The following is a 24,288-nucleotide window of genomic DNA, read 5'->3' as shown; positions in this document are numbered from 1 at the left end:
GTATACCCAGGTATGGGTGTCTCAGACGCTGGAAATTTCTGCTCTGACACTAAATAGCTGTGTGACTGTGGGTGATTTAACATTTCAAATAGTACTTACCTAATCCAAGTTTTGAAACCTCAAACTAAATAACACGTAGAGAAACTTATATACTGTAAGTACTTGATATCCGTTGCTTCCATTTCCTTTTCTGTTCTGACTGGATGTTAGCTGTTTAATATTTGAGAATAATAGCTTTGTCTTTTGAGGATTTTAAACATACAGTTCCTTTCCTGCTTAAAAGAACATTAAATGCTTTAAAAATATTCAACCTTTGAAATAGTTCTGTTATATCATATTAATTCTCTTATTCAACAAACTGTATTTTCCTGGATAATAGGTAACAATGGCACATCTGTATGCAAGTGGGTTAATATTAGTGGAAGCCCCCTGGTAGGACAGCAACAAGGCTGACATGGCAGTCAGGAGATGGATCTAGACTTCAGTTCTCTGTGACCATAGACAAATCATTTCTCCACTCCTTGGGCCACAGTTTCTTTATCTTTAAAATGAGGGATTTAAACCATATATAAGGGATATTCTAATAGTTTTGTGATTCTGCATGCAGAAAGAGACTCTCTTGTTTACTAGAATTTATGGGAAACAACAGAAATAGAAGGAAGAAAAGGCAGTTATTTATCATAGTTGAAGAATGGATTCATTCTTTTGAATTTCCTCTGTCCCTTAAGTGTTCAAAATTGAAGTATGCTCTTTTCCAGACAATTGTCCTATAGCTAAAACAAAACAAAACAAAAAACTTTGATTTTGATTATGCTTGCTTTGTAATTTAAATTATTATTGCCTCAGTGACAGTTAATCTTATTCTCATATTTGGTCTCTGTGCAGCACGTCCATTTTAACCACTCGCCGAGAGCTTCCTATGTGTCAGCTGCCTTGATGCTATGGGCACTGCACAAAATAAGACACGGTTCTTGTTGTCAAGCTGTTCACAGCCTAGTGACTGACAGAAAGAGGCAGACAACTAAGGACAAATACGGTATTTAATTAGGGCATGAGAAGGTGGAGAGTATTGACTGAAGAATGATTAATTCTGACTGAAGAAAGCAATGGTTATAATTTTAAAATAAATGTTGTGAGTTTCCGTGCACCTTTCTTAGAATGATTCCTTTCTGAAAAATAGTAACATTTGAGAATAAAGCAAATCTAGGTCCTACAGCACTGCCCATGGGAGAATTTATCCCAAAGCACTGGATCCCACTTGCCTCGATGAACGAAGAATCAGATTGGGGGAGGGGAGTTCTGAACCTAACTGCCCTATCCATTCCTCCTTCCTCCAATTTATTAATTCTTTCATTCAACAAAAATTTATGGAGTGACTCCTCTGTGCCACGTGCTGTTCTGGGTGCTGAGAATATAGAAATAATTGAACTGACAAAGATTCACTTCTGTTCCTTGAATCCTTGGATAAATGGCTAATTCTAGAATTGGGGCAGGAAATATACAAGGTGAGCCTAGAACATCTTGTAACATCAGAAAGTAAAAATGTGCTAAAAATGGTTAATACCGACATGTCAAATGGGTACAGGAACTACTGAAAGAGCTCCCAAAGACCAAAGATTCAAGGGTACTTCAAAAAGTTTGTGGAAAAATTAGGTAATATGATTCTTTCTGTGAACTTTTTGAAGTGCCTTCATTCTCTTCCCTCAAGGAGTTAGTGCTTTGCAAGTGCGGGCTGTGCATAGTGACTTCCTTCCAAAGAATAAAGTATGGAAAGAAGGAAAAAAGAGTAATATTGCAGTGGAGAAACCTGACAAACACTATGTCAGTCAGGTGGTCAAGGTCAACATTATCAGTCATAATTCATGCTGATAGTGACCACTTTTGATCTGATGTGATGTTGGGAAAATAGAGGAAAATGGTCAGGGCCCCTCAGATGTTCAGAACCTTGCTGAGCATTTGCTGCGAATAGGTTGTGTGTGGGTGGAGTTAGTGCACCTGCACTGCGCCGCCACCTTGGCTGACTACTGCCTCGGGCAACCGCTGCCCCACGAGCTGCCACGCCTTCCCAACCTGCGGCTTCCAAGGACCTGTTTACCGGTTACCAGCTCATAGACCTGCGTGTGAAGGGGTCTGGGGACCCAGCCTGGCGTGAGAAGGGTCTGTGACCCAGTCTGTGAATGGGCTTGAGGGGTCTGTGAGTTTCAGACCCAGCCCTAGCTCGACAATTGGCCCAGTTGGCACGATTTGTGGCAGGTAAAAGAGCTTTACATGTGATAAAAAATGGCACTTAACCTCTAAACTTCCTCTCCAAAACCTATAACCTCAGTCTAATGATGAGAAAAACATCAAACATTTTCCAATAGATGAGCATCCTACCATTTATCTGACCAATACTCCTCCAAACTGTCAAGGTCATGAAAAACAGGGAGTCTAGGAAATTGTCATATCCAAGAGAAGCATAAGGCAGACATGACAACCTAATATCATGTAGTATTCTGGATAGAATCTCGGAATAGAAAAAAGTACATTAGAGAAAAACTAAAGAAATCTGAATAAACTTTAGACTTTAGTTAATTATAATGTATCAGTATTGGTTCATAAATTATGACAAGTGTACCAGACTGAAGTTAAGATGTTGTTAATAGGAAAAACTGGGTACTAGGTATGCAGAAACTCACTGTACTATCTCTTCAATTTTTCTGAAAAGATAAATGTGTTCTAAAAATTAAAGTCTACTTAAAGAATTTCACCATTTAATGGAGCTTAATAAGTAATGTAAAATAAATTGTAAAATATATAGTATGTCAGATGGAATAAGTCTCATTGAGAAGTACGAAGCAGAAAAAGAGTAAAGAATGCTGGGGGTAATGTACGAAACTATATAATTTGGTCAAAAAAGTCTGCTTGAGAAGGTGACATTTAAACAAAGACTTGAAGTGAGGCAGTGAATCACATAGCTAACTGAAGAGAGAGATTTTAGGAAGAAAAAATAACAAGTGCAAAGTTCCTGAGGTAGGAGCAAATTATCATGTTTGAGGACTAGCTAAGTCATCAGTGTCTCCTACTCCTCCTGCCCTCATCCATTTCAAATGTGGCTGTAATAGAATGGATGAGGGCAGGAGTAGAAGGTTAAGTGAGAGAAAAAATGTTGGCCAGATCATGTAGGGCCTTTTAGCCATTGAAAGTTATTTTTCTTATACTCAAAGTGAGATAGGAGGCTGTTGGTGGATTTTGAGCAGAGAATTAGCATAATTTGATTTATTTTCTAATGGGGTCTCTTTGAGGGTTGTGTAAATCCTAGACTGCAGGAGGAAAGCTGAACAGGGAAACGGTCATGGGGCTATTGCAGTAATCTAGAGGAGAGATGACGGTGGCTCGGGCTAAGGATTTAGAGGTAGATCTGGTGAAAGAGTGTCGATTTGGGGTGTATTTGGAATGTAGATACAGTGGACTGCTGAGTGTTTGGATGAAGAGTGTGAAGGAAAAACTCCAAGGAACAACGGCAAGGAGGGACCACCATTAACTAAATCTAGGAAGATTGTAAAATGAGCAAAGGAGCGGGTTTGTGACAATAGACCAGGCGTTCATCAACTTTCTTTTTTTCTGCCTCCCAAATACATTTCAGATTTCCTTTTTGCTACCTCCACTGCCACCCTTCTCATCAAATATCTATTATTCTTTCTTCTGGACCATTGCCATAGCCTACTAATTTCATTCTTGTTCTCCAACTCCCAATTCTCCTTCTGAAAATGAATATAATCTTTTAAAAATATAAATTGGATCGAAACACTTGCTGCATAAAGCCCTCCAGAAAATTTCCATTCACTCACTGTAGCTGAAATCCAGATCCCTGTCTGTATCTCCAATCTTATCATCTCATTCACTAAACTCCAGTTACACTGGTCTTTTTTCATTTCCTTAGGGCAAACTTTCCTTCCCTACCCCACCCCCTGCTTCTAAACACTCCATGTCCACCCCACCTCACCCAGGACATTTGCAGGAGCTTTTTGGAAGCTTTCCAGCTTCCTGGAAAACACCTCACATGATTGGTGCATTCCTGGTCTTTGCACCCAGGCCTCAGAAAGCCCTCCTCTTTATAACCTATTTAAAATAAATTCCCTTCCTCCTTGTTACTCCAATTCAGCAACATGATCATTTCTTATCACAACTTGACATTTTGGTGCCTGTGTTTATCTTTTAAAAAAACATCTCATAGATAAACTCTATGAAATTAGTGTCCAATGTTTAGTTCAATAATTTATTTCAATTGCTTAATGCAGTGCCTTAAATATAGTAGACACTCAACAAATACTTGATGAATTAATGTATTTATGAGTTTTTCCTATTATTTTATCAATACCTACCTTGGGCAGGTCCTTGGCCTTGGTTTTTTATCCTCGGCCTTGGTTTTTTATCCTCACCCCAGATGCTTAACTGTGGAGTTCGTAGAGAAACGTTGATAAATGCTCAACCTGCAATAGCTGCTTTGTAGCTAGTCTCAGTGATAGAATCTCATCGAGTCGGACTCTATTCTGCTCAAGTGGAATAAAAATAGGCACTGCTTAGCAACCAGTATTTTGTAGTGGCTCTCTTCTCTGAGAAAGGCAGAGCAATGTTAGGGCTCAAACAGTGAGAGGATTTAGGGACTGGTAAGTATATTAAGCAATTAGGGAAAAGTGCTTTTCAGAAACAGCTCCAAACAGTTGCTCCAGAAAGAACAAGAACATGACATGCCAATGATAAAAGGATCCCCTTTTACAGGAAACCTTTGCATCTCCCAAATTAAGTGGTGCACTCAGTTCATAGCATGGAAGGTACTTTACATCAACCAACATGGACTAATTGCACACGATCTACCCCTCTTGTTTAGTTCGATTCACTGCTCTTATTACCGCATTCACCAACTATGGAAATGAAGCTAAGAGCAAACTAGAAAGTGGTTTTGTTTGTTAGTTTGGGGCTTGGGTTTAGATTTTTAATCCTAACCCACCAGCTGTTGTATCCAGACTTCAATCTTGTTTCTGCCACACTACATCTTTGCATAAATTTGGGCAAGTCACTTTTGCTCAAGACACACTTTTCTCAACTGCCAAAGTGATGATTCAGTGACTTCCAAAGCCCCTTTTAGATCTAAAAGTAGCCACCTGTCCAGACTCTCCAAGTAAGCCCCAATTGCCAGTGGCCAAGAGAGTCACACACCCAGTGTGGTTTCTTCTGCAAGCTTCTCCTCCACCTCTCTCAGTGCCAGGACTCTCACTCCTACATAACAGTTTGCTGACACCTGCAGTTCACTGGCACTCCACAGGGTTGCCTGTTGTTTTCCTTGCAACTACAGACCAGCTTTGGCCATCTCTGCTAGCCGATGGCTGAAGTATACCTTCTTCAATGAGGTATAAATACCTTCCAAGATTAACGTTTCTTGAGTACTCCATCCACCCCAGAGTACCATAAAGTATTTCCTTATATCTTATTATTCTTTTATCATTGTTAATAATTCTTTATATTCAGCTTCTCCTGTTTAACCTACTAAGTGGTTACTATCTATATCCTGACTGGACCCAGACTACTCTATCAGTGGAATTAAATTGATGATACATTTCAACAGGATATTTATTAGAGGAAGGGTGAATCTCTCAATAAGGAAAAAAGTAACATCTTAGAGAATATTATACTTTGGAGAAGATAATTTTCAGTAACCATTGATCTACGGCTCATTCTAATTGACTTAATGAAGGAAGGAAAGAAGATTTTCATAGAAACGTCTAGCAACCAACTCTCAGAGGGATTGACAAGCAATTTCAGTCATTGAAAAGTGCATATTCAATTTTGGTTCCAAATTCTGTCTCTTCTCCTCCTATTTTGAATATTCTGAAATGAGAAAGAAGGATAGGAAATATCAATACAATGGAAAGTGAAATTGATCTCTCACAATTCTTAAAAAGTTTTTGTCTGGAGAATTCTATATTTTAGGAACTTGCAGAATGTCCATCTCAACCTGAAGGGAAGTCTCCAGTGGGTTTACATTTTGTACCTAATTTGGTTCAATGTTTTTGCTAATGGTTAAATACAAAAGAGAGGATTCATTAAACTTTCAAGTAGATGCTGGGAAGAATAAATGTGTAGCTACAGAATGAAGAACCACAAAGATCTGTATAGCGTTGAAGCTAAACTCTCTATAGTTTAACAAAACTAAGTGAAAGCTGAGTTTTCAGTAGATTTATACTTTAAGACAAGTTCCTAAAATTTTAAAGCTCTCCCCAAAGGAAAGAAGGTTTACTATTTTCTCAACAAGAAGTTGTGTGTATTGCCTATCTCTGCTGATTTCTCTTGGTGAAAGTGGAACCCTTAATGAATTTTCAGAAAGATTCATAAATATAGAGGATTTGCTTTCTCAATCTTGCTTTCTCTCAACAGTGCCTGAGGATCAGACATGGGCTGTGCCTACACAGTATCATAAATCTGGTGATTCATGTTGAAAAGAAAAGCAAGTCAATGAGTAAGAAATAAATCAAGAAGATGTTAGCTACAAAATAACTCCTTGCATGATTCAATGTTTCAGTTTCCAAATGTCCATATGAGTGTCTTATGCAGTATTTATACATAACCACAAATAATTTCAGGTGGGTTTATGGAAGCTATAAGCAGACATTATCAGCTTATAACTGAAAATGAGTTACCATGTACGGACATGCATCATTTAACAATGGGGATATGTTCTGAGAAATGTGCCATTAGGTGATTTCCTTGTTGTGGGAACATTATGCAGTGTACTTACACAAATCTAGATGGTATAGCTTATTATACACCCAGGCTATTTGGAGGGTCTATTTCACCACTGTCATAGATGTAGTCCCTTGTTGGCAGGAACATCAATTATGTGGCACATGACTGTATATGTGACTTGGATAAAGTCACCTTAAAAGATTTATAATAATCAATGATAGTATAATAATAAAAATATCTAATAATTATTGAGAGCATCCTATTTGCCAAAGATCACGGTAAGAATTTTACTTGGTTAAGAAATTAAGTAACTTGCTTAAGGAGGTATAACTGGAAAATTGGAGGCATTGGATTTAAATCCTATTGTGTCTGACATCAGTACAATTTTTCTGCACTACCAGAGTTGAAAGAAAATGGGAGATCATTTAGTCCACACCCTGTTTTGTAAGAGAAAGAGGCCTGAGCAGAGAATGGACTTGTGTAAAATGGACTCAGGGAGTCAAAATTCAAACCTAAGTCTCCTGATTCTTGGTTATGTTTTCCATCACGCAAAGTAAAAGCTCACAAGGAATATTACATTCTCCCTGGCACTTTGAGTGTGTGTTTCTGAGTCTGACTCTATGTGGTGTGTGTGTGTGTGGCAGGGGAGATGTGGGGAGAAGAGACTAGTTGAATTAATTTAAAGCAGAGTACAATGTTCAGGTACAGATAACCAGTTCAATACATATTTATTGATGTTTGCTGTGGGACAATTTCTGGGCTAGGTGCTATGGGAGCACAATAAGTTAATCTTACATAATTCCTCCTTTTAAAGGATTTATAGTAGAAAATGTGTAAGTCTGTAAACTAATATAATACATGGCAGCCCTGTTTAAGTCCATAAGAAGTTTTTTGTTTTTTTTTTTAAAGAGTAATGGCTTACCAGTTAAGTAATGTGTCTTCACTAGATTGTATGTTCTTTGGTATAGCGGTTAAGAGCTCAATTGTTAGATGTACACTCCCCACAGAGTTTGAATCCAGATATACTACTGGCTAATTGGGTGACTTTTAATTAGGCAGTTTGTTAATTTGCCTGAGCTTCAGTTAACTCGTGTTTAAACTGACATGGGCCAATAAAAGTACCTTCCACACAGGATAAGATTAAATTAGTGCAGAAGAAGGAAACAAGCATGCAAGCAACATGCTATCAAATATAGAGGAGATACCAATTAATTTTATTAAGTAAAGTAGTTCTTGGCTCCCAGAAAGTCATGGACATGGAAGGTATCTGAGCTAAATTCTAAAGATTTCAGAGTTTCAGAGTGTGGAGTAGGATAATTTATCAAATTTTGAATTCTGTCTCATTCTCAGCATTGTAAGAAATTTATAAAAATAAAAAGCTAATTAAAAATTTTCTTCTCTACCTCCCTGTTTATTATTCTAGATGAACAGGCAAAACTTTATATTCTAAAATCTAGGACAGAGATCACCAACTCGCAGCATGTGGATCAAATCTGGCCATAGATGTATTTTGACTGGTCCATGATTTTCTTTAGACATTTGAAATTATTTGCTGACCTTTAAAAATCAATAAATGTTACTTAAATATTGATGTATTTCCTGTATGTTTTTCCCTGGTAGAAATACCCATGAATGACTGAGGTCTAGAGATGTTTTCCAAGTCTTCTAGACTCTACAAGCCCTCCAGATTCCTGCATGACCTGGAAGGAGGGAAGAGAGGCCATTACCCTTCCAAAAACAATGACTGAAATCAAGCAAATACAGATATATTTAATTTAAGATAATAAGAAAATGTGAGTTTTTTGGCATATGAACAAAAAACAACTATATTTTGTATAAATATAGATAGAAGTGGAAAGGGACATTCTCAGTTGAGAGAAGAGGCAGCAACTTAGTGTGTTCAGGGAAGGTAAATATGTGAAGGAATAGTTACATGGTGCTATGGGTCAGATGTATTCCCCAAAAGTTCATGTATTTGAAACTTGGTCCCCACTGTAACAGTATTAAGAGGGTGGAAAATACAATTATGGTATTTGAAAGGTGGGACCTTTATGAGGTGATTGGATCATGACAACTGTGCCCCCCTGAGAGGACTGATCCATTCATAGAGTAGTGGGATGATGGTTTAATGGGTTGTCATTAGTGTGGTTCTGACAGCTTCATAAGGAGAGCAGGTGAGAAGGTTAGCTCTCTTACTCATGCTCTTCTCACATTGTGATGGCCTGTGTTGCCATGGGACTTTGCAGAGAGTCCCCACCCAGAAAAATTCCATCACCAGATGCATTCCCTGGGCTGTAGACTTCCCAGCCTCCAAAACTGTAAGAAAAAATTTTGTTTCTTCGTAAATTAACCACTTTCAAGTATTCTGTTATAAGCAAGAGAAACAGATTAATACACGTGGGGTGAGGTGAGGTGGTAGTGAGGAGAGGAACTAAGGCAGAAATGTGAGAACATAGGTTGCAGTCACATTATGGAAGGTCTTGAATGCCAAACTAAGAAGTGCCCATTAAACTCTTTCCTCTTCTTTACTCCTTTTTTGGAAAATGTTAAAAATAATTTATTAAGCACATATAACAATCTAACCCTAAACCTAAAGTTAAAAAAGGAAAACAAACAAACAAACAAACAAACAAACAAAACGAAACAAAAAATCCCAATAACCTCTATCCCATTCATTCAGAATGGTTTCTTTCCATCCATATTCCTCTTAAGTTCTTGTTCATTTATCCCAGTCCCTAAATATTTTCCAGAATATATCTCTAAAAGGGATACAATGTGAATAAATCATTTGATTTCATAACAACTCTCAGTCAAATAGTCAAATAGTGTATTAGTGCTTGGCTTTACCAAGTGCTTCCATACAGATTATTGTTCAAATCCCACAACAACCTTAGATGTGGCTGAAATTATATTTGCTCCAGAGGCAGCTAAAGGTCCAAGTACAAGTCACACCATCAACAACAGATGAAGCTGAACCAGTAAGTCAGGACAAATAGGTTGCCAGAGGCCCTAGAGCTTGATGAAGATCCATCCTGAAAACTCCAAGTCTGAGTTAGCCGGTGGGATCACCAACCTCTGCTACATAGAATAGGAGGCTGAGAGAGCACAACATAAAGCTAAGCTTGACCCACCTCCCCAGGCACTGTTTGATGATGGTTGTGATGCAGAAGACTCTGCAAGAGTAAACAAGAACTCTGCAAAGACCCACAAGCCATGCAGAGCCATTGGTATGTAATAAATTTTATCGATAAATATCTTTTAATCGGGCTTCCAAAACTTTGCAGAAAAACTGAAGTCCATCGTTTTAGACTCTGCCTAGGTCAGTGGGAAGTAATAACTAGAAAATTGTTATTGTCTTAAAACTGGCAGTAAGTTTGGGAGCATGGCTCAGCTTCTGTAGCTTGCCCAGGAGAGCTGAAAATAGGACTCACTGGCAGAGAATGTCATCTGCTGTGTTAGAGATTAAAACAAAAGCCAGATGGGCCCCAAAGACAGAAGAAGAGATTGGGCAGATGGGAAATGCCCACCATGAGCTATATAAAATGCAGGATGAGAAACTTCTTGTATTTTATCCTTTTGAACCAAAAGGATATTAGGGAAGTACACATTTAACTTGAGACAAGTCAGGCAGCTGTCTAAGTAGTGTGACATTGAGGCTGCTGGGAAGTTCCTAAATGGCTCCACCTTTGGGAAATTCTGGAACCTGATAAATACATCCACAGTTAGCCTTTGGATATGATGCAATCATAGCACTGAAGATACCTGAAAAAAAAAAAAAAACTCCACAAAACAAAACATTATGGGCTATATCTATAGCAGCAAAGGTAATCCATAAAAGGTTAGTGCTAAAAGGACTTAAACAGTTATTCTAGACAGTCCCATCCTCACCATTGCCATCTTTGGCCCCTTTCATAAATGTGGGAAAGTGATTTAAGAAAGGTAAGTGTCTTTCCAAAAAAGACTTGCTGAAAGTTAGAGGAAAGGTAAAGTATATGTTTTAGTCAAACAAAAGAAGGAGTTGCTAAAGCAATGTGGGGAATTTGATTTCACAAATACTGGGATCCTCCCTCCTAAATAGAGTGCAGGGCCTTCCAAACTCTCCCCACACCCACATTCATGCCTGTTCTTACACAATTTCCCTACCCTCAGGTGCGGTGGGAGGCAGTGAGTCCCTGATGCCACCATCTGTGCTGCTAGGATAACCTGATATTTCCACCCTCCACCCCCTGCATCTTATCTCCACCCTATATTTTTTGCTTTAGAAAAATCTGCAACAGAAAAAGAGAAATGTTTGATCTCATCATTCTCCCCCCTACACACATAAACACACATTTTCCCCTTGAGTCAGTTTGTCAAAGCTTTTGTTATTTACCCTTTAGCGTTACAAATAAGTCTGGTCTTGCCAACATTAACCACATTGCAGTATTATTTATATAGCAGCAGTTGCTTCCTGCATCTGTGATTATAACCCAGAGGAAAGAACTAGAGCACCGGCTGGTCTTTCAAGTGTTTCCTTTTTGCTTAAGTCATTAATGTTCCGACATTCGGTGCAGGTTTTCTGCCATGGCTTTTAGCCACCAAACTAATGTTACATTAAAGTGATAAATGATGCTATAAAAATGAGGAACCCCAGCTGAGGGATTAATGTGAGGTGCCCTTTCAAAAGGATTTAGATTGTGTGTTTTGAATGTGTTTATGGGATTGCTTGAGCATTTTAGTTATACACCAGTGTTAAACCCCTACATTCTGATGTTGTCTGTTTAAACAATGTCAGATCATCTCTCACTACACGGACACCAAAGATAAATCTTCTCATTAAATGAAGCTCCTTTGGTGCTATCCAGATAGAAGCCCATGGAAAGCAAATGATTAAGCAGCTCCTCCGAACTCATTACCACTCATTAGGTCCACTGCCTTCCTCTTCCTCATCCCTTCCTTTCCTTTCGCCTTCACAAGAACCACTCTGCTTTTTCACACCAAATGGGTACAGCCCAGCTCTGACATCCTACCACACAAAAGCGGTTTGGCAGAGGATAAAAATCTTCATTACTAAGAACTGTGCTTCCTGAGCCTTCTCTCTAAAACAGAGATGTTTTATGTTATTCAGTTGTTTCAGCCCACTTAGGAATTCATTAAGGAAATACCGAAATGTTTTCCTACTTTTATCATAGGGAGATTTATATTTTTTACTTTTTACAATCGTAAGAAGCTTTTAAATTAAAACTTTTTTTCAACCAGTCCCACAATTATCAGCTTATGTAGTCATTGCATCATAAGACATATGTGTTAATATTTGCACTTTGATTAACTAGAATACCAGCATTAAATTATTCCTTACTGTTGCATTTAGTGAGTAGATTTTTTTTTCCATCACGCCTTTAATCATATGTCACTATCCTATCTTTTACTAACAGTCAAAAACACTTATGAAAAGGATGAAGTAAGTATAAGAGGAATCATAGGCAAAGAGAAAAAGCTGTAATTATTCTGCAGTGCTGTCAAGGTATCAATTTGGCTTTTGCAGGGAGTTATCAGTTTTTTTAGAGTGTACTTTCTTTTCATGTCAAGGCAATTAGAAGTCTGTGCAGATTGGGTTTAAATGGAACCTTCAAATGCACATCTGAGCCCAGTTGTTCAGCTTCTTATTTGCAACACACATGATGTACATTGGTGCAAAGAAAAGTGGGAAATTCAGGGAATTATATTGCTAATTCAAACCAAAAATGCTTTGGGAGATTCCTCTGTGTCTTTTATTTTATTATTAAAGTCCTAATTGAAGAACTAAGTCTTCTCAAATTTATTAAGTCTTTTTACTTCTCTAGTTTTCTTTCTTCTCTTTTGGAGAATTAATTCGTGCTGTGGATTGATTGAACTGTGTCCCCAAAGTTCATATATTAGAAGCTTAATTCCAACTGCAACTACTGAGGATAGGAAATCCTATCACAAAAAACGAAAGGTGGGGGCCTTGAAGAGGTGATTAGATTGTAGGACTGTGCCATAGTGAATGGATTAAAAATGGTGGTCATGGGCGAGGTTCTGAGGGCTTTGAAAAAAGAGCACATGAGAAGTTAGTCTCTCTCTGCTCCACCATTCTCTGCCTTGTGAGAACCCTGTGTCACTGTTTCCGCCAAGAAGGCCCTCAACCTAAGTGTTCCCTGGACTTTGGACTTACCAGCCTCTGAAACTGAAAGCAATACATTCCATTTCCTTACAAATTACCCAGTTCCATGTATTTTGTTATAAGCAACAGAAATGGACTAATACAATTCACAGCCTTATAGATTATGTGTCTATAGGCACATTCAGAAACACAGAAAAATGGTTTTGGTCCTTAAAATCAAACCCCAAAAGTAAATTATAATGATAATTGAAAGATCTCTTTCTGTTGATGGCTAATAAGTAAAATCAGTTTCCTGTATTGAACATCCCAAATTGAAAATACATTTAATAAGTAGGAATACAACAGAAATATTGGAGTTTTGCCCTATTCAGGCCACCATTTTCTAATCCCTGTTACTCATCAATCTCCAAAATCATGTTTTAGTTACTGCTATTTAAAACTAAAACAATCTCTACTGTATGTAAATGTTTACTACACAATTACTTGTGTGTAGTTTTTACCTTTTCTATCTTTAAAAATGTCACTACCACCTTGATTTTTCCCTCATTTTCCATTCCCTACCTTAAAATAGTTTTAAGAACCCTTGACTATGTAAATGATTTCTCAGCATTAAGATGTAGCCCTTCATACCGGCAGATCTTCTTCATTCCGGCTTAACCTATACTCCTTCAGGAGTTTTCTTAGCAATCTGCTGAGTTACTTTTCATCAGACGCACTAGGTCCGTGGGTCAGATGTGCTAATCCTCACATCCATCTTTAGAACTATGCTGAATTGCCCTGGAATAGACAAAACAGAGAAAATAATGGAAGAAGATGTAAAGGTTAATTCTAGGTGTCAACTTTATTAAATTAAGGAATGCCATGAAACCTGGGAAAGCTATCTTTTTAGGTGTGTCCATGAGGGTGTTTCTAGCAGAGATTAGTATGACAGCCTGAGTGGAGTGGGTGGAAAAGACTTGCCCTCAGTGTGGGCAGAAACCATCCAATCTGCTGGGGGCCCAGAGAGAACAAAAAATGGAGAAGAAAGGTGATTCTCTCTCTTGATCCGCTGGAGCTGGGATACACTCTTCTCTCCTGTCTGTGGACATCAGAGCTCGAGATTCTTCAGCTTTTGGGTTCCAGGACTTACACCAAGGACACCATCGTCTTCCCTGGTATTGAGGTCTTCATACTTGGACTGAGCCATGCTACCGGCATCCAATTTGCAGATGGCCTATCGTGGGACTTCTCGTCATAATTACATGAGCTAATTCCCCTAATAAATCCCCTGTCATATATTTATAACTTACCCTATTGATTCTGTCTCTCTGGAGAACCCTGACTAATACAGAAGGTATGAGAACACAGATGAGAAACTGAGATGGTTTATATAGCTCTAAATCACAATACAGGAATCTTATTAAATATTATTTATTGTATCAATAGCCACCTTGTTTCCACAATTACTTATCTCCTATAATGTTCTAATAGCTTACTTCCTGGTCTCCCTCCTTCTTTGTATGTATTATATAAAATAAAGCAAAATATTACTGTAGGAATTCCCTCTAAAAAAATAACCTATATCAAAGTTTCTCAAGGTATAAGCCATGAGCACTCTGATTCAGAATCCTCAGGGAAACCTATGAAAAAGGTAGATTCTTAGTTCCCTTCCCAATTTAGTGAGTCAGAATCTCTGTGCCTTTCTAACAGGCCCCCATGGTAATTTTTAAACCATCAGCTATTAATATATACAGTATAATCTAAATTACTCAGCTTTCCCTAAGAGGTACTCTAGAATGTGGCCTAATTCCACACTAGCATTCTTTATTCCTGGATTAGCTAAATTCTTTTCATTTGAGAATCAGACTCCCTCAAGGTTATTCAGGGTAAAGGAGGTACACAAGAACATATCAAGGATGGAGGTAGCTCTATGAACAGCTGTTCTCTGACTTTTAAGACCCATGGTTTCTCTTCATGGAGCTTCTTTCCCCTCATATTTTCAATTTGCCATTGCCCTGATTCTCTTACAGGTTTTTAAAAAAATGTATAGTCTCTTCCAGTTTTATCTTCCACTGAAACTTTGTGTTTCTAAGTTCAAATAATCAAGAGAGGGAGTGTGATTGTTCTAGTGCATATTTTTGGCTAAGCCAACAAACAGGTTTTTGGCCAGTGTGTGGAGTAACTGAACCTCTATTCCAATGAGGGGCACTTGGAGACAAGGACACATGGTAATAATCATGGTTACTTAAGAGAAAAACAAGTGTAAGAGCTGGATACATGGGTAGCCTCAAAGAATAGGCTGTGTATAGGGCAAATACTGCAATAAGTCAGTCAACTGTGCCCTCTCTTCCTCACTTTAAATACACACAGCCAATAAACTTGTCTTTCCTAAAAAATGTGCCAGGATTTCCTATCTCTCTGCCTTTGTGTGTACATTTCTTTTGATCTGAAATGGCTACTTTCCCAATCTACATCTCAAATCTTACTATTCCTTCAACGTTCATTTTCAGTTTAATTTCATGAGGTTTTCCTGAACTACTTAAAGAGAATTAAACTCACCATCACCTATTTTATTAATACTCCTTTTAAAATGCCTTTATTTATTTATTTTTGCCTGTAAAGTCTACAGTTTTTGCCTATAGTTAAAGTCACTTGGATAACTGTGAATCACTGGAGCTTGGAAACCTTGTTGAATTCATTTCATGGCTCCTCTACAAAGTTAAGCACAGTGCCTGTAAGCATTAAGCATCAAAACAGTGGTTTTAAATTTTACTTAATGATGTGACTAATCCAAAATTATAGTTCAAATCACTATTTTAGATTTTGGATGTTATTTAGGGTGGTACTCCATTCAGTATGGTTTTACCAGCTTATATAATGTTAAAATATTTAACTCTTGTTATGTAAAAAGAGAGTACAAAAAAAAAAAAAAAAAAACAATAGCTATGATATGTGTTCCTTCAGAAAACATGGTGATTCCAGGAAGTATTATATGTCTTATAGCTTGTCTGATGATGAACAAATTCACAATATTGAAAACATCAAGCTTTATTACTTTAACTATTCTGTGCATTCTTTTCTCATTTATAAAATAAAGGGGTTTGTCTGCATGGATCTCTATGGTCTATAAAATACCTTACAGTTCTGATATCCTATAATCTTAGGGTCTTCATTTATAATTGCACGTCTCACCTTTACTGTCATTCTGCTTTTCTCTTTATTTCCCATCCATTAACTTTTTTTTTTTTTTTGCATTATGTTTAGTATCTTATCTTTAAAGATATAATTTAGGCATCCAAATTCATTGGCTTTTCATTAATCAGATTCTACCTGTTTGCTGCCTTTCTTGGGTTTATAAAGGGATTTCACACTGACCCTATTATCTTCCATTTCAAGCTACATTGGAAGAAATGCCTGCATTTCAGATTTTTTTTTAGTTTAATTTTCTGGAATCTAACTTAATTAAGATATTCAGAGTATTTTGTGTAAGTACACAACCTAATTGTCACTACAAAGTGCACAGGGAGTTCCAGGACGTTTGCTGGGGCACATGCACTGGGGATTTTCTCTGCTCTCGTCTCTCAGGGAGCTCTGGCCGATGAGTCAGGACTGTGTTGGCAGAACCCTTCGAAGATCTTGGAAAATAAGATTCTTGAGAAGGGCAGATTATTCTACTTTTTGGAAAATTCCAGGTTGTAAAAACAGAGGCTGAATGACTGGATATACGGCAGTAATTATCTCAGAATGATAATTAAAAGTTTTCAGGGATTTAAACACCTCCTACATTGCTGTAACTGTATCCATTTTAGTATGAGTGTGTTTGGATCTTCTGTTTGGATGACAGAGCATGATCGTTAACTTGTTTTTATTTTACTTCTCAGTATTTTGCATTCATCCCTCACTTGATCTCATAGTCTAGGATGGGAATTGCTTTAGTATAGATTTTTCTTTCCACTTAAAATGATCATGAGCGAATATGTAAATTTTTTACTTTAACGTCAACATAATTTTTTAACACACTGTGACAGTTAACCTCTGAAGATTTTTGGCAGTAGATGGATTTGAATCCAGTTTGGTCTTTGCTGCACAGTGCTGTACCAAGGACGGGGTGGTGGGAGGAGTCTACCCCAGGTGCAGGCAATAATGGTAAAACTGATTAAAAGTCAGTCTGATTTTTATTATCACCATGTGCAGGAACCTCTATGCAATATCATTAATAAAATACTTCTCCTTGAAAAAATAAATATTTTTGCTCCAAATTCTAAACCAATGGTTCTCAAAGTTTGGTCCCAAGGCCACTGGGAGTCCTAGAGGCCCCTTTCAGGGAGGCATGAGGTCAAAACTATTTTCACAATAATACTAAAATGTGATTCACCTTTTTTTTCACATTCTCTTATTAGTGTACAGGGAAGTTCCAGAAATGACATGACATGATAACAGGGCACATTGGATGCTAAAGCAAATAGAAGTGATTTTTACTAACCAAGATGTAAAACAATGCACTTTTTATATTAAATTTAAATGCAGTACAGTTTTTCTTAAAAACAAATTTGGTAACATAAAATGTGTATTACTGTCATTTTAAAATGATTTATAAATACGTATTTAATTTTTATTCTAATTGCTAATATGTAAAAAATCACTTGATATAAGGCTCAAACACAAAAGATGCTTCAGGTTTTCAAGGACTTATAATAGCTAAAGAAGTCCCGAGACAAGAAAATTTGAAAACCACTGCTCTAAACAATTGCTAGGATTAATTTCTTTTTGATGGCTGCATAGTATTTCTCTGAAAAGATGGACTATAATATATTTAACAAGTTAATCTATCATAGGGCATGATTTTCAATCTTTTCTATTATAAACAGTGCCACAACTAATATCTTTACATATAAGTACTTTCACAGTCACTTAGAAGGTGTCTATATAACATTTCCAAATGAGGACACCTTTGAGGATTAGTAAGTTCGTTGGGCAAGGCAAGTGCAAACAGGGACTATGTTCCAGGAAATCTGGGATGCAGTATTATGCCACTTACATTGCACTTATTATAAAAGAATTTTACATATATTGCCTTGTTTAGTAATCATGGTAACCCTATGAGATAGTTGCTATGATTATGTTCATTTTACAGATTAAAACTTTAGCATAAGATATGTTAAATAATTTCTCCAATTAGTAAATACAGAACCAGGATTCATACCATGCAGTGCGGCTCCAGTATCCGTGCTCTTAACCATTACGTTACATCGTATTCTTAAGCTTTTTTAGAAAATTGCCGTTCTGACATGTGAAAATTATATTTCTAGGTATTTGCCTTTCTCTTATCATGACTATAGTTGAGCGTATTTTCATATGTTTAAGAGTTATATGTACTCCCATTTCTATTTGTAATTGTTACTCTTTTTTCCCAGTTGTGTTGCTTATCTTTTGCTTATCAATTTGTGGGGGCACTTTATGTGTTCAGAAAATCAGATCTATTGTCTGTCATATATAATACAAATACTTCCCTCTTCACTATGTTTATATAACTTTGCCATGCAGATTAAAAAAAATTATGCGTTTGAATTCAACAATTTTTTTCATGGCTTTCAAATTTCGTTTTATACATCGTCACTCCATCTATGGATGTGTGTGTGTTTGTGCATGTGCATATATATAACTCTCAGGAAATTCTTTTTTGTCCTTTCATGGCTTAATTTAGGTAGTCACCTTTATTTTTATTTTCTAATATACAGTCATGTGTCTGTATATGGTTTAGCCATATTTGTGTATCTAAACATAGAAAAGGTACAGTAAAAATATGTTATAAAAGATTTTTTAAAATGGCCTGTAAAGGGCACTTACCATGAATGGAGCTTGCAGGACTGAAAGTGGCTCTAGCTGAGTCAGTGAGTGAGTGGTGAGTGAATGTGAAGGCCTAGGACATTACTATGCACTGCTGTAAACTCTACAAACACTGTACACTTAGGTTACACAAAATTAATAAAAAAAAAAAATTGCACTGTGATGTCATAATAGCTACAATGTCACCAAGTGATTGGAATTTTTCAGCTCCATTGTAATCTTATGGGACCACTGTTGTGTATGCAGCCCATCATTAAATGAAGCATTGTTATGTGGCACATGGCTGTACATCTCTAGATTATTATGTTGTCATAATACACTTCATATATGGTAGTCAACTTCGATTTCTCTGTTTTGCCATACGTTTTCTGGATATTCTTGCTTGTCTAGTTTTCCATATAAATATTTGAATCAGTAATTTGGTTATAAAACCAAAATTTTGTTTATATTGTTAAATAATTTATTACTTTAATTTACATAGAATTAAAATATTTATAATAGTTCCCTAGGAGAAAGTGACACTCTTTTTTCATTCTCTCAAATCTTATTTGACTTGCTGAATAGTTTTAAATTTGTTTTTACACAGGCATTATTTGAATATAGAAGGGATTTTTTAACAATAAAATAATTTTGTGTACAGGAACCTTACTAAATTCCAGTGTCTCAGCCTTAAATATGAATACACAATCAAACACTGTTAAACATAAAGCAAATCTTTCAAAATGAAAGAGTAGAACACATTAAATAAGCAGAGAAAATATATCACTGGTTATATTATCACAGATAATTTTTTTAAAAATAAAGAGCACCTCATAGAAAAACATTCTAATAAAAGTCTGCAGAGAAATGAGAGAGAATATTGCATAAATAAAGCAAAACAAAACAAAAAATGCCATGGAAAAGATACAAATCAGCACAAGGAAGCGAGCAAGAGCACCTGCAATTTAAAAATAATTGCTCAAGTAAACAGTTCAGGAGAAGTTTTAAATGATGAATTCAAAAAAATCTCCCACTTTTATGCAAATCTAACAGCATTCTCTATTTTGGAAGGAAGAATTTTTGTTAGCATTACATCTCTATATTTTCTATTTTTTTTTTCCTAATTCTAGTGTATCTAACCAAAATAGTCAAAGCAAATTTCCAGTATTATTCTAAGAACAAACAGGCTCTGGTCTGTTTGATTTATGAAGTCTCCTTAGTTCTTCCAGACCAAATAAAACTTAAAATAGCTCTCCAAAGCACTTTGTGCTGTGTGGACAGAGGACGTTAGTTGTTTGCTGTTACTGACTCTGATGGTTAATTTTTTGTGTCAACTTGACTGGACCACGGTGTCCAGGCATCTGGTGAGACATTATTCTGGGCGTGTCTGTTAGTGTGTTTCTGGATGAGATTAACATTTGAATCTGCTAAGTACAGCAGATGGTCCTTCCTAATTCTTTCTTGTGGGGATTGTCCCATGAATTATAGGAAGTTTAGCATCATCTCTTGCCTCCAACCACCAGAAGATCCCTGCAGTTGTGACAACCAAAAATATCTCCAGACATTCACAAGTGTCTCCTGGTGGGCACACTCACCCCTGATTGTGACTGCTTAGTTAAAGTAAGACAGGTGCCATAAAGTAGCATAAATAAAGAGCTTTAACAATTCAAAACAGGGAGAGACATATTTACTTGGGAAGATCAAGAAAGTTTTGCGGACGAGTAGTTTGAGATGAGCTATCATTAGCACTAGCCTAAGGCATGTTTGAAATTTTGGCTAAAACGTCCATCCCTTGAGCTATGAGCAAGTTCTATTTGTTAGTTTTGAGCACACATACTAATAAATGGCATTTATAAAACTACAGGAAAATTATGTTGTGAATATTTTTTAATATATGAATATCAAGGAGAGAACACTATTTTTTAGCCAATTCTTTGTATATTTTCTAAATAAGTCTTTTAATTTATAATTTTTATTTTGCTTTCATCTTGAAACTGCAATTTTCTCAACCCTTGGCTTGGTGTTGTCAGCACCACGCTCAGCCAGTGAGCAAACCGGCCATCCCTATATAGGATCCGAACCTGTGGCCTTGGTGTTATCAGCACCGCACTCTACCGAGTGAGCCACGGGCCGGCCTGAAACTGCAATTTTCTAGCCTTGTCTATATTCTTAACAAATCATTCTTGTTTTTATCATATAATGACACTCTTAATTCCTAATAATTTTTTTTACCTTAATGTCTACTTTGCCTATTATTAATATATATAAGCATTCCTTTGGTTGGAAATTGTTTCATGTCTTTTCCCACCCCTATAATTTTGTTATTAATTATTTTATTATTTATGATGTCAGTTTCCCTCTTCTAAATAGCATATCTTGTTGCTACTGTTTTTTTAAATTCATTCTAAGAGTCTTTTAAAAGTCAATTTTATACTATTTATATTTAACTGGCAAATTTAGATCTTTTACATTTACTATAATAACTAACTGATTTAGACTTATTTCATCACCTTAATTTCATATATAGAAAAGTTATAGTGGTAAGATGTTGGACACTGAGGCCAGACTCTTGAGTTTACTACTTACTAGCTGTGTAAATTGAGCTAACTATTTAAATGATTTGCATATGAATTTCCTCATCTTTAAAAAGGAAAGAAAGAAAGAAAAGACTACAACAATAAGTTGAACTTTCAGAAGGAGAGAACAAACCGAACAAACCGAAGGATGCTAGAGATGAGGGGGAAGGTGGGAGGGGTTTGGGAAGTGATAGGTTGGGCAAAGGACATAAAGAAATATCACAATTTGTAAAAATGAATATGCTAATAATAAATAAAAATTTTAAAAAGGAATGATTATATTTCTTACTCAACATCATTGTAAAGATTAAATGAAAAAACATCTAATACACTTATGATACTGCCTCAATATGTAAAGTTATTGAGTGCATTTATTATTTCCATACCATTCTTTCTTCTTTACTTTTTCTCTTTTCTACTCTTCTATTGGATTAATTTTAGTGTGATGTAATGTATTTCCTTTTTTTTTTCTGTCACTACTAGTTTCAAGGTTTTACATTTTCTTTTATACTCTTTTTGTGGTTAAATTTAACTGCTAGATTTGACTCAAAGTTTAATCAATAGCTTTACCTTCCACGCAAACAATACGAAGATTATCAGAATACTTTGTTTATTTTTATTCATGTATTTCCCAATATTTTGCTCACCATTGATTCTTATATCCCACTTTTCCCAGGATTTAAAATCCTTCTTCCTGAAAGAGAGGACTGTTAAGGGAAAAACTCCCTCAGCCTGTGTTTACCTGAAATTTTCTTTTCATGACCCTCACTCTTGCTAGATTAGCTGGGTAAAGAGTTATAAGTTGGCAATTGTTTTCACTCCACACTGTGAAAATATTATTTCATAATCCTGCCCTCCGTTGTTTTTGTTGAGCTAGCGATAGTCAGTCTAACTGCAGTACTTTTTTATGTAATCTGATTTTTCTATTTAGTTATATTTATATATTCTCTTTAATTTGATGTTCTGAAGTTTCACTAATATGTATCTAAGTGTGAAATTATTTTTTCTTTATATAACTTATGCTTTTTGAGTTTGTCAAATTTTCATTCTGAAAAATTTCAACCATGTTTTCTTGAAACGTAGACTCCCTTATTTTCTACATTGTCTTCTGGAAGTCCTGTCATATATATATATGTCGGGCATTCTTATTCTATCCTCCCTGTGTCTGAACCTGTCTTCCATGTTTCTATCTCATTGCCTCTGCTGCATTACAGATCATTTTCTTCAATTTACTTTTTAATTCTCTAATTCACTTTTAGGTCCTTACTAACTTCCTATAAACTATTTTTTACTGTGATATAATCTCAACAGGCCTTCTGTGAGATTTCCTTGTGACCTGGATTGTGGAATGTCTCTTTAAAGTGATTTTGTATTCACTTTTGTTAGGCACACACTGGTTTGGAATCAATATTTTTTGTTTCTTGTTGAGATGGGGGTTTCTACATCTTGAAGTTATTGGCAATTGTGGGTCAAGGTTTAAAAGTTCTTTTTTCTTTTTAAATCCAGAATCTAGGCAGAAAGAAGCTTTATTGTTATCTATCTGCTTCCTAGGTCAGTGTGTAATTTTTGTTTTAGTTTACTCTTTCTCTGAGATTTCCACCCATTTAGGGCCCCAGCCTTATGTCATTCTCTTCTCCAACTTCTTACTTGAGGAAGGTAAAGTAAGATCATTAAAATCCAAGTGCTAGACATACTGTGTCTTGCATTCAACTGCTCCATCCATTATACCCTACGATTTCCAGAGGTTCATCCCACAACCTTACCACTCTTCATTTCTAGCACCAGAGCATTCTCTTTTCATCTTGTTAATTCAGCTACATATTTTATATATTGCTTTATAGATATTTTATACATTGTTTTATTACATTCAGCATCTGTAGCTGCTTGTATTGGGAGAAAATTTATACTGTTTTAGTTCACCATTTTATCAGAATCAGATGGGCTTGCACTGTCTACCAACATCAATACTTTATATATTGCAAGATCACCATGCACACAACATTGTCGGACAATAAGGCAATGCTTTTCAAAGAACTTTTAGTTCACACTACTGTTATGAAAATGGCAACTTTTTTAGACATGGTTGGAAAGCAATGGGTTATTTTATTTAACAAGAGTCATTCAGCAAAACTCAGAGCAGATGCCCAGAAACTTTTTCTAGCTTTACTTCTAGGATCTTCCTATATATCTTACAATTTCAAAGAGCAGAAACAATGTCCAGGTTAGAATAATGCAACAAATTGTATATTGTGGTTCCAGAGATGTTACTAATAAAAGAATTATGAGTAAAAAATAAAGAAGGTGAAATTAAAGTGAAGACTATGAACAATTCTTTGAAAATCTGAAATGAGGAAAGAAAATAAATTATTCACAGCCATTGAAATTCTGATGTTCTCAATAATCATTTTTGGTATTATCATGCTGTATTCAATATATACCACCCAGATGTGAAATTTCAAACACAGTATGCATGAATTAGCTGACAAAATACTGGAAAGCAGAATATATTTCAGTATTCATTGCTTAATGGTTTTGCCAAGGAAATTGACTTGATAATACTTCATGAATAGTGCCAGCTATTATAATGTGATTTCAAAGTCCAGTCTACAAACTATATTAATATCTCAAAAATGGAATAAAAATTATAATCCTTACAATCTTAAGAGTCATTCATTTCCTTTCTGTTTTTTTCCTTCCCAGGATTAAGTGAATCTTAAGGCTTGAAATCCCAAACAATTTATTCCTGTCATTGCTTTTTACCTGTATGCCAGTTATAAGTAATATCTGGATACAAATTCTAATGAACAATAGGGTATATTATAGGGAGGCAGAAACAAAAGTAACTGCATAAAGGGTCAAATGTAATTTAAAAATTTCTTCTTATTCATTTACTGAAGAGTAAAAAGCTTATTAAGATAAAAAATTATAGTCACAGTGGTTTCTGTCTTAAATCCATAAATTATAACTGTATTTTATTGCACAGCTATTCCTCTGTGTGATGAGGTCTATTAAGAGCTTTCAGATAGCCTTTCTTACCACGGGTCATCATAGTCTCAATTGCTT

This window comes from Cynocephalus volans, chromosome 1 (assembly GCF_027409185.1).
Source record: "Cynocephalus volans isolate mCynVol1 chromosome 1, mCynVol1.pri, whole genome shotgun sequence".
NCBI lineage: Eukaryota > Metazoa > Chordata > Mammalia > Dermoptera > Cynocephalidae > Cynocephalus > Cynocephalus volans.
The sequence above is the reverse complement of the archived record's forward strand: the minus strand, read 5'-3'. Positions refer to the sequence as shown.